Here is a 12,286-nt window from a genome sequence, read left to right on the forward strand (position 1 = left end):
GCTCGTTCTGAGAAGTTGTGGACCCCCCCCCCTTCCCGAAAAGTTTGTCTGAGTGGAAGATCCAAGGGCTCTGGGATCCCGGATCCGGGTGGGGGGGGCGGGTAGGGTGAGAGAGCCTTGGGTGTGTGGAGTGCTGCCGTTGCCTCACTGTGCCGCGTGGACGATCGCTTGCGAACCCCGGCTTCTCATCCCTGCCTAGAAGTAGGATCGATTTTCTCAAGTCTTCGCGGGGAAGCCAATGGTCCCGCACCTCGCGCGTTCGTGGTTCCGTGGAAGGGCTAATTCCCACAGTAGTTCCTCCTCCCCCCCCCCCCCCCATAGCTCAGCGCCCAAGGGCAGGAGATGGGGCGCACTGTGGCTGGGCTCCTGGCTGGATCCTCAGCCCCCAAGGGCATTTGGGTCCAAGCGCCGGAGGGTCACAGAGACTCACGTAAACTTATGACTTGGAGACATGGATTGCCAAAATAGACACCTCTTGGCAGTGTCTGGAGTTTCCGTGCGAGTCAGCCCCAGCCTTCCCGCTCCGGCGTTCCCGCTCTCCCCAGTTCTCCCGCCTCCCTGTTCCCTCCTCAGCCTTGGGGATTCAGAACCCGCCCAGCACCGGGTTGTCCACCACGAGAGACTTGCTTTGGAAGTCTGGGGGACTGCCTAAGTGACAACCCCTTTATGAAGTCTTGGTCTATCCCCCCACCCCCACCCCCACCCCCGCTGCTCTTTCCTCAGGACTACATGCCTGGGATGTGGCCTTCCTAACCAGAGTCACATCTTCACTCTCTGACACCTTGGCTCAGCCTAGGTCTCCCTGGTGCTCCCCCCCCCAAAAAAAAAAAAAAACAACAACACAACAAACACCACACCCCAACTGAGAAGATTTCTTGGCACTTTTGATTCCTACCCCTCGTCCCTCTGTCTAAGATAGAGGCCTGTCTAGTCCTGCAGCTTCTTCTGGTTAATGTTTGACAGTTCGTTGTAGCTAATCATTTTAATTAGCTCTTAAAGTGGGGAGGAACTGTTAACCTTGGACTTCTCGATTTTGGCCTGGTGGGGCCTCAAGTGGGAGGAGTGCTCAGTGAGGTTGGGAGGTAGGAGCGGAAGTGAGGTCACCACCCTAGGGCTGCTGGCCGCAACAGCTGGTGGGCACGCCCATTGGGGACTCAACCCTTGAGAACTGACCCCTGGCCTGAATGCCAGGTTAGAGGGAGGTGAAGGGAACCTATAAAGTTCTCTCCTTTGAGAAGACACGTATGTGCAGCAAGAATGCCAGTCCCGCTTTGCAATTTATAACTGAGATTTTTCATGATTATAAAGAGCTTCCTTGACCATTAATTGAATGCATCCAGTGCAGGAACAGGCTAGTGAGAACTACATGGAGGCATATGAAGATGATCAGGAAGGACCTGGAGCCAGTGGGAACAAGAGGCTCCCTTACATGTGGTTGCCCCTGAAGCTGGGTTCAAAGCCCAAGATCTCTTGGGGGGGGGGCATGAAGTAGGCTCCACGTTGCCACCCTCACCCAGCCTCTTGCTGTGAGCCGAAGGAGTGGCTTGTTTGCAATTATGTCTGGCATTCCTCCCTTGCTGAACTGTGTTTGCCCCGTGGTTACTCAGGAACTGGCGCCCACCGCTGGACAAGCCAGGGGCCTGAAAGTCATCCTCCCAAGTAATGGCCCAGTAGCTCCCATCTCTTCTGCAATATACTGCAGAAAAAAATGTAAAGATATTGAGGATCTAGTGACCTTATTGGTATGTCATTCAAAATGTCCCTAAGTCTGCAAAACTCGGGGTTTTTGTGGGGGAGAGGCCCAAACACTGGCTGATGGTATTGCTTTCCCAAGGAGCACTCTACTGAGTTTGTCTTTGGTGTTCTTCACACCAGCACCACCCTCAACTTTCTCTTTCTCTCTCTCTCTCTCTCTCTCTCTCTCTCTCTCTCTCTCTCTCTCTCTCTCTCTCTCTCTCTCTCGTCAATCATGGGGCTTGAACTCTGGGCTTGGGCACTGTCCCTGAGCTCTTTAGCTTAAGGCTAGCCCTCCACCACTTGAGCCACAGTGCCACTTAAAGTTTTCTGGTGGTTATTTGGAGATAAAAGTCTCATGGCCTTTCCTGTCTGCGCTGGCTTTGAACCCTAATCCTCAGATCTCAGCCTCCTGAGGTAGCTAGGATTACAGGCATGAGCTACCAGTGCCTGTCTCAACGTTCTCATTTTAATCTGCAGCCTCTAAAACCAGCCTTTACTAGCTATATGCCCCCAGTCAAGTGTACACCTCTGTTTCTTTATCTGGCAATGGAGATCTACCTCATAATATTGGGGTGAGGACCAAATGGATGGCGTATACCTTCTTATATGGTGCTGAGTGAGTAGGGGGATATAGAAAGGGGCCAAGGAAATGGAAAAACCATCTGTAAAAATGTAATGTAAAGTGAGTGTGAGGAGCCGGGCACCCCAGATTCTGGAGACTTGTCCTTCCCTAGAGACTGTATCTGGGTCCTGATCTGGCTACTGCCTGTCCACAGGAGCTTACTCTTAGCTTGCCCTAGGGTTTGGATGGATGAGATGAGAAAGAAGACCAATCCCTGCACAGGCTCAGGTGGCAAGCATTCAGGATATGATTCATTGGGTATTGGGCAGGATGGCATTACTTACCGTCACTCTCCATACCCCCAAAATCCCCTAGAATGGCAAGCTCACATTTGGCATGTGCCCTGCATATCTTTAGGCTTCCCTGCTAACTTGAGAAGGGCTTTGGGTACTCTTCTGTCTTCAGGCCTGGACCAACCTGGCCTTGTTATCACTCCTTGTTTTCTAAGTGTAAGGAGGTTTCTGGCTTGGCTGCCAATTTATTCCCTTTGTGGTTCTCAGACTGAAAACTTGTTCCACAAGGGAAAAGGGAAAGTCATATAAGGGACCCAGAATCCCATGAGTGCTTTCCTAGGGGCCGGGGCGGGGGCGCTTTTCTCACCAGTACCAACCTACCTTCAAATCTCTGGCTGCTGAGCCTCACATATCTGTAAGAGCAGCTGTGCAGCTAATGCCCTGTAGCTCAGGCCCCAGTGCTGGTTGCCAAGAAACTGCTGGTTGGGGTGCTTGTGAGGGTTTTGACCACATAGGAGCTGCTGAGTTTCAATTCAACAGAAATTTATTAATACCTACTGTGTGCTCAACCTGAACTATGAGCCGCGGGGAAGCTGAGGAAAGGAGGTGGTGGAGCGCAGAGAACTAAGACACTGAAGCAATCATTGGCGAGGACTAGCAGCTAGGCCAGGGGCTGGTCAGGTGCTAATTGTGATCCTCGGAGCAGAGGCCAGCACAACCAGGACTCTGAGGTCAGCAGCAACCAGAGGAGGGAGGGAAGGCTTTGTGAAGGATGTGGGCGGGCTAGCTAGAGCTAGACCTTGAAAGGGGGCGGGGGCAACGAGGGGGAACTTTGCTTGGCAGAAAAGGGAGAAAAGACGCCTTTCTCTCTCTTCTCTGGCTACGGACTGACCTTCAGAGCCTGGATAATTGTTTGGCAAATGTATGTCACATAAAAGACCAGGTCAGCGAGTGGGGGTGGCTCCATGCAGACCCCGATCTCCACGTTAGGACGTACAAAGTGGCCAGGACATACAAAGTGGCCGGCCCAGACAGGGAGCCCCAGCATGTATTGATAAGACACAAAGGGTGGCTAGGCTTCCCTGCCACCCAAGCTGAGAAAATTTCATTCTGAACCAAACTCTCTCCAACAGACACACAGGCCACTGAGGGGAGGGAGGGGAGGAGAGAGGTAGAGGAAAACAAAGCTATGGGAAACTGACATGCTACAAGTGTTCATTGGAGCCATGGCTGGCTGGGTCCTACCTTCCCCAGGGTTTTAAGATTTCTGATGGAACCCCAGATGTTCAGGTAGTGAACTGAGGTTTCCATACTAAAGGTTTCCAGGAACTAAAGTCTGGAGAGCCCCCATTATCAGTTTTCCTCTAGCTCCCCCATTTCCTTGCCCCTTCCTTAGCACATCTCAATACCTAGGGCATATACCCATGTGCCCAGCTTCTTGGCTGGGAAATTGTGTTCCACAGTGAGTTTCTAGGTAGAGATCTAGCCCACTCCCAGGGTGAAGAGGAGACTGATAACATTGACAGTTGTTCTGTGTAGGAGAGGCTACAAGGGAAAATGACAGAACATTTCTCACAAAAGCTAACAAGAATCAAGAGGCTTCAGGGTGTCATGGCTCATGCTTGTAATCCTGGGTATTCAGGAGGCTGCGATCTGAGGTTTGTGGTTCAAAGCCAGCTGGGGCAGGAAAGTCTGTGAGACTCTTATCTCCAATTAATCACCAGAAAACCGGAAGGGGAGCTATGGCTCCAGTGGTAGAGCAGTAGCCTTGAGCAAAAGGAGCTCAGGGTTAGTGCCCAGGTCCAGGGTTCAAGCCCCACGACCTACCCCAAAATAAAGAAATAGAATCAAGAGGCTAAGTAGCATGCCCAGGTTGAATAAAACTTCATCTTGGGTCCCCACCTTATGGATGGGCCATTTTCTTGTCCCAGTGGGCAGGTCCTGCCTCTCAGTCCACTGGTCCTTTCTGAAGCTTCCTGTGGTCTTCCAGATGGACCCCATATACTTTTTACTTCTATCTACAGGAAGAACATAGGCTCTCTGCTTTCACATCCTAGATCTACTACTCCATGGCTGGGTGATTATGGGCTAGGTAGCTTTAACCACTCTTGTCTTCAATGCCTACTTCACAGGATTGGAATGGGAATTAAATGAGATACTGCCTATAAAGCACTTGGATTAGCACGTGGTACATGCCAACTGCCTGCGAAGTATTTATTGGCACTATTATTATTATTACTATTATTATTCCTGTGGCTGTGTTACTGTTGTTCTTATTGTTTCCTTTCCACAAGCCCCTGACTTTGCCAGGCTCCTGGGATCAACCACTTCTCTAGCAGTGTGGGCAGGGTATACCCACCTATTCCTTGTTTCACCAAGGAAGTTTTCCAGTTAAATTTTGGCTAACTATACCATCACAGAGGGTAAGGAGAGGCCAAGGAAACTATACCATCACAGAGGGTAAGGAGAGGCCAAGGAAAGTGTGTGTGTGTGTGTGTGTGTGTGTGTGTGTGTGTGTGTGTGTGTGTGTGTGTAATATGTGAAATCTTTTTGAGCAGCAGCAGTGCTTGGGTTGATCTCAAGTCTTCAGTGTTTGCAATCACATTGCCACCTCTCTCTTTTCACTGTCTTCATTTTGAGTATCATTTGTGGAGAACTCACAGGAAGTTTGTTCCTTTGAGAGCAGGCCTAACGTTCAACCCCTGAGGGAAATTTAGCAATCATCAGTTTTGTGGTTATTGCCCTCCTGGGAGAAGAATTCTGAGAGCCAACTGGCTGACCACTGCTCACTTTCCCCCTTTGGCTTGCATATATGATGGGTGCCTGTGGAGCCAATGCTGAGGCTTTACATTGACCTGGAATATGGCCTTTGCCTTGAAGAGTGCTCAGGGGCCGAGGACCATTCATTCCTGAGACCTCTCAGAAGGGGACATGCATGTTCCATCTACTGTTGACCCGATTGTGTTTTCTTGAGCAGCCTGAGACCACCCGCTAGGACAGGAGACCAGGATAAAGTGGACTACCCACGGACCACCCCTGAAGTCAGCACTCCACTCAGTCCTTTGGTCCCTACCCATCAGGTTAGGACAGTTATAAGGCCTTGAGGAATGAGAGGGTGGGCAATTCAGCCTTAACCTTTCCAAATTCCTGATGCCCTGATAACAGGGAAGTACTTAGATGTACACTGAGGAGATAAATCTGTCTTTTTTTCTATAAACCCTCCTAGGATGACAGAGGCGAGTTAAGCTCTACTGACTCTGAGAATCCATGCAGACAGAAAGCACCTTCCTTGTTAGGTGACCACTTCCTTGGCACCACACTGATCCTAAACACACACACACACACACACACACACACACACACACACACACACACACACGCCCAGCTCCCACTTAAGAGACTTTCTAAACCCCACATATATAGTTGGCCTTATAGGAGGATGCCTACAGCATCTAGTATTTTCCGATTGTGCAGTGAGTGGTTTGATGGATGGCTTGTCTAGAGAAAGACTTCTCGAAGGAGAGTTTCCTGGAGGTGAGAAGGAAGATGGCTTTTCAAAAGAGAAAAGAGTGACCATTAACTGGGTTAGAGGGGTATTCCAGGCTCAGTGAGACAGTGACATTGAGTTGAGCATGAGCAAGAGACAAAACACACAAACCTATCACAATCCATACTCAAGATAAGTTCTAAGACTCAGAATCTCAGCCCACTGGTGACATCTAAGACTATGTACTCCAGGAGAACGTTGGATTATGGCTGCTTTTGTTTTAACTGCTACTGCACGGTAAAATGACAGAGTAAAGTTACATGATGAAATTGTATTACTGTTACTGCTATTGTTACTCCTGATGGTTGTAATTTTGTCTCCTCTGGGGTCCTTCCTCTTTTTTGTTTAATGGCTTTATTGAAGTCATATTAATATACAATGAAGTGCACATATTTCTGAGTACAATTTGATAGTATTTGACATGTGTATATACCCGTGAAACTATCACCAGGATGGAGGGAGTGAACACGTTCCCCTTGCAGTCCTCCCTCCCATCCAGAGGTACTGCCATTCTGCTTTCTGTCACTATAGATTAGTTTGCATTTTCTAAACTTTTCTATAATTAGAGTCATATATAACATGCCATCTCTTTTGGTCTGGCTTCTTTCATTCTTCATATTTATTTTAAGATTCATCCTTGTTGTTGTATATACTAGTATTTCATTTCTTTTCATTGCAAAGTAGCATCCTGTTGTGTGGAAAACCAATGTATTGTTTATCCAGTCATCAGCCCATGTACATTGGGTGGATTTTTTTTCTGGTCTTTAACTATTACAAACAAAGTTGCTATAAATATCTGTGTATAAATCCTTATAAAGCCATATATTTCTCCTCTTGAATAGATACTTAAGACTAGAATAACTGGATCATATAGTAGCAAAGGTTCAACTTTCTAAGAAACTATCAAACTGTTTTCCAAAAAGGCTGGGCCAAGGACCATTTTACATCCCCACCATTAGGGAAAGAAAATTCCAACTTGTTCATCTTGCACTGGGTATGGGACACCTTTTTACTTTAAGCTGTTCTTTTTGGGGGATGTCTCTTCTTCTGCTCAAAACTGGCATTCTACCACTTGTGCCATATTTCCTCTTCTGGCTTTTTTCTGGTTCATTGGAGATAAGAGTCTCCTGGACCTTCCTGCCCAGGCTAGCTTCGAACCACGATCCTCAGATCTCAGCCTCCTGAGTAGCTATGATTGCAGGCATGAGCCACCAGTGCCTGACTTTTTTTCTTGTTTATTTTTTTTAAATTTTTTTCCAGTCCTGGTGCTTAATCTCAGGGCCTGAGCACTGCCCCTGGCTTCTTTTTGCTCAAGGCTGCCGCTCTACCACTTGAGCCACAGCGCCACTTCTGGCTTTTTCTGTGTATGTGGTACTGAGGATGTAAGGCAAGCACTCTACCGCTAAACCATATTCCCAGACCCCCCCTTTTTTCTTAAACAGAATCTTTCCATGTAGCTCAGGCAGCTCGAGATATCCTGCCTTACTGCCCTGAGTGCTGGGGTTATAGGTATGCTTCTTCATGCCTACCTAGGCATTACATTTTTGTTTGTGATCCATTTTGAGTTAATATTTGTGGTGGTAGAAATGGGTCCAGGTTATTTTTTTTTCTTTTGCATTTCCTGTTATACATATAGATATCCAATTTTTCAGTACCACTTTCTGAAAAAGCTATTGTCAGTCTGCTACTGTTGTCCTTAAATGTGTGGGTTTATTTCTGGACTGTACATTCTATTAGATCTATTTGTTTCCCTTTTTGCTAGTACCCACTGTTTTGGTTACCGGAGCTTTGTAATCTTTTTTTTTTAATCAGTCATGGGGCTTGAACTCAGGGCCTGAGTGCTGTCCCTGATCTCTTTCACTAGTGCTCTACCACTTTCAGCCACAGTTCCACTTCCAACTTTCTGGTAGTAAACTGGAGATAAGACTCTCATAGACTTTCCTGTCTGTACTGGTTTTGAACTTTGATCCTCAAATCTCAGCCTCCTGATTAGCTAGGATTGCAGGCATGAGCCACTGGCGCGTGGCTCTTATAATCATTCTTGAAACCAGGTGGTGTTAGCCCTTCGGCTTTGTTCCTTTTTTTCTTTGGTTTTGGCTATTTTAAGTCCTTAGCTATACCATATCAATGTTAGAATTGGGTTGTTGGCATCATTTTCTTTTAATACTTGAATATATTATTGCACTAATTGTTAAAACAGGTATGTTTGGCTTTGTTTTATTAGGTTATTTTATAATTATGTGTGCTTTATGTTTCGGTTATTTTGTTGATATTAGTAGTTTAAACAGTACCTTAACTGTACTATGCATTTGTAAAATAGGACTTTTTATTATTTGCTCTTCACTTATATAGCCCATTTTTGGAGTATATACCAGTCACAACCCTTTCAACCTTGTCTGTCAAGAAGACTAGAAATCTCTTCTAGCAAACGTTTGTCTGGGCACAGAGGTATATATATATATAGATATATATACCTGCAGTCCCGAGCCACACCTCCAGTTCCAACACCATGTCTCATGACAAAAAAGTTGTCCTTCACATCCCATTTTCTGGGATCATTGTGGCTTTTAAACCTGACCAAGAATCATGAAGCGTTTCCTAAGGATCCAGTGATCAGACTAGACTAGCACCCAAGGATGGAAACGCTGTGGTTTAGTACAATGAAAAGGAATGCTTTGATGATAACCTGATCATTCACTGCCTAATCAATGATGCTTGCATAGATGACTTGAGCTGGCATATGTTTCTCCTAACAGAAACTTGATGAAAGAAAGGAAAAGTAATGTAGGAGTCCTGGAGACCTTTGTCTCCCAATTGTGCCATTATTTACATCTACAGAGTTGCCCTTCCATCTATCAGGACCTATGGGTTGAGGATTTACATAAACCCAATTCCCAACTGCTGTCTGATGTTAGAGTCAGGAGACGTTGAAGTAGGCCTTGATCCCATGTTTTTTTTTTTGCCAGTCCTGGGGCTTAAACTCAAGGCCTGAGCACTGTCTCTGGCTTCTTCTTTTTTTTTTTTTTTGCCAGTCCTAGGGCTTGGATTCAGGGCCTGAGCACTGTCCCTGGCTTCTTTTTGCTCAAGGCTAGCACTCTATCACTTGAGTTACAGTGCCATTTCCAGCTTTTTCTGTATATGTGGTGCTGAGGAATCAAACCCAGGGCTTCATGTATAGGAGACAAGCACTTTTGCTACTAGGCCATATTCCCAGCCCGATCCGATGTATTTTACTTCCTGTTGCAAAGAGATGGAAATGAAGTAAAGAGGAACGTAAGATCATGTGGGCTAAGAGAGCTTGTGGTGGCACATAAAGATTATGACTTGCTTAAAGAAGAGGCTCCATAGATGTAGACTGTAGTCATGGGTGTATAACTAGCTTCTTGAGGATGAGGGACGTGGTTGAGATCTTGCTCTACTGGCACTATTTGATTAGCCAAAAAGGAGCAACTAGGGCATGGCAGTCCTGAGAAACTCGGCGAATGAGCCTGGAATGTTCCCTCAAGGGACCATGAGGAGACCACTGGGCTTGAAGCCCAGCTTGAGTTGGCAAATCATGGGAAACAAGGCTGAGTAGGTAGGGTGGGGTCAGATGAGTTTGGACTCTAGGGCCTTACAAGTAGTATTGTGCTGTGGCCACTGCCACAGATCTCAACCTGTGTCCTGGAGGAGGAGCTTGTGCCAGCTCAAGAAGTTGAGGGAGGAGTTGGTGGGGCTCCGGCCAAGATTGTAACTTGATCTTCCCTACTAGGAGTAAAGAGGGATTTCTGCTTCAACAGCCCTAGATATTTGCTTTTTTTTTTTTTTTGCCAGTCCTGGGGCTTGAACTCAGGGCCTGGGCACTGTCCCTGAGGTTGTTTTTACTCAAGGCTGCCACTCTACCACTTGAGCTACAGCTCTACTTCTGGCTTTTGCTGTTTATGTGCTACTGAAGAATTGGACCTAGGGCTTCATACATGCTAGGCAAGCACTCTACCACTAAGCCACGTTCCAAGCCTGGTCTTTTGCTTTTTGAAACATTTTCATAGACACATTCCCTATCTTCCTAACTGACCACAGGCATGGAGAGTTAATGATGGGACAAAAGACAGCATCTTCTAGCTCAAGTACCTCCTGGTCTTCCCCCACTACTCATCCTGAAGCCTCCTTAGGGTAAAATCATGTAAAAGCAATTAGGTCTGGGAAGTTTTGGGGCTTTTGTTGTGCCCACAATGTATTGTTTACAGCTGGCTTAGGTGAGTTGCCCTGCCTGCATATCAAAGCAGTTTCACACATACCTGAGGTTTTGCCTGGTGTCTGTATGCACCTGGGGCAATAGGATGGGGGTCAATCCTTCATATTCCATCTTTGGATACATAGAAAGAATGGGCTTGAGGGGAGAGGTAAGTTTTTCATATAGGATCTTTGGATACACAATTTCCTAGAAGAAAAAAAAAGTGAGCTTAGTACAGTGGCACATGCCTGTAATCCCAGCTACGTGGGATGCTTAAAGAGGATGATTGTTTTGAACACAGAAATTTGGGAGTCTGAGGCCAATCTAAGCACTATAACAAGACTCTGTGCGTGATAGACAGGCATAGTTGAACACAGTGGCCCATGCCTGTAATCCTAGTTCTTGGGAGGCTAAGGCACGAGTATTTCAAGTTCTAGGTTAGCCTGAACTATGATACACGATCTTGTTAAAGAAAAAAAATTTTTTTTGCTCAGTCCTGGGGCTGAACTTAGGGCCTGAGCACTGTCCCTGGCTTCTTTTTGCTCAAGGCTAGCACTCTGCCAACTTGAGCCACAGGGCCACTTCTGGCCCTTTCTATATATGTGGTGCTGAGGAATCGAACCTAGGGCTTCATGTATACGACGCAAGCACTCTAGCCACTAGGCCATACTCCCAGCCCTAAACAAAAATTCCTTTTAAAAAGAAGAAAATGTGTTAAGGAGAGAGGGTCATGTTAACCCTATATCAGCTATTAACACATTAATACTAAGTGACTTATGATTCTTCTGAGTGGCAGGGAAGGCTGTCTTTGGGGAGATGAGATGGTACTCTGAAAGTTTTGCAACAGGGAAGAAATGTGGAGTCTGACTGACAGATTGTGCAGGCTCAGCAAGCCTGTAAGGAGCTCGGGATAACAGGAATTCTCCAGTGGGGGCTGGCAAGGCTTTGAGAGCCATGTGACGTGTCCTGCCTGTGGTCACAGAGCCCATGAATGGCAAAGATGCCTTAGTTTAGAGTTTTTCTAACCGTTCTCACCCAAATACATTAAACTCCTGAATTGTATTCTAAGAATCTAGAAGATCTTGGTCTCATAACATTTCTTTGAAGGATAGCATTTTTCTCTTCCGTGTGAATGTTGCAACCTACAGCCCCAAAGATATTTCAAATGGAAGCATCTTGAAGATGAACAGGATTTCAAGTGTGGCTCTGACTCCCACTTGGAGGCTGGGTCAGCTATAGTGAGTAGGCCCTGTCCTTAGGAGACTTGCCTAGAATGTAGATCCAAACTTGAACTTGGAAAATTTTTTTAGCCCGAAGTCCTGGATGACAAATCCACTACCTGCAACACCATCATTTGCCAGATATCTCCACCCCTATCTTCCTCCTCAGTTTAAACACATTTTTTAATAGTGCTAGTTTGAACTCAGGGCCTTTGTTCTTACTAGGCAGATACTCTACTACTGAGCTACACCTTTATCCCATTGGTTTATGCACATTTGAGGAAAAAAAAGTGAGGCCCTGTGTTCTGTGATGGGAATCTGCTTTGTTCTCATAACTCCATGTTGCTCCCCTGTCAACACATCCTTTTGATGTATCCAAAGATCCTAGATGAAAAACTTGCCCCTCCCTCTAGGCCCGTTCTCTGTGTATCCAAAGATGGAATATGAAGGATTGACCCGCAACCCTATTGCCTCAGGCTCATACAGACACCAGGTGGAACCTCAATATGTGAACCTGTTCTGATATGCAGGCAGGACATTTCACCTAGGCCTAACTGTAAACAATCCATTGTGGGCCCCAGGAAAAGCCCAAAACTTCCCAGACCTAATTTTTTTTTCCATTAGCCTCTGCCTCCTTGCTCAGATCCCTTATAAGCCTGGTCCCATATTCCCCCCCTCCCCTCGCACCACCTCCAAACCCGCTGGAAGGCCTGT

General features: G+C 46.5%; 1 protein-coding gene across 4 annotated transcripts in view; it reads left to right on the forward strand.

The window, feature by feature from the left end:
• Positions 1-12,286, forward strand: part of Elf4 (E74 like ETS transcription factor 4) — a 42,495-nt gene that overhangs the window by 621 nt on the left and 29,588 nt on the right. The gene's annotated exons all lie outside the window — the stretch shown is intronic.

Source organism: Perognathus longimembris, chromosome 28, assembly GCF_023159225.1.
Source record: "Perognathus longimembris pacificus isolate PPM17 chromosome 28, ASM2315922v1, whole genome shotgun sequence".
Taxonomy (NCBI): Eukaryota; Metazoa; Chordata; class Mammalia; order Rodentia; family Heteromyidae; genus Perognathus; species Perognathus longimembris.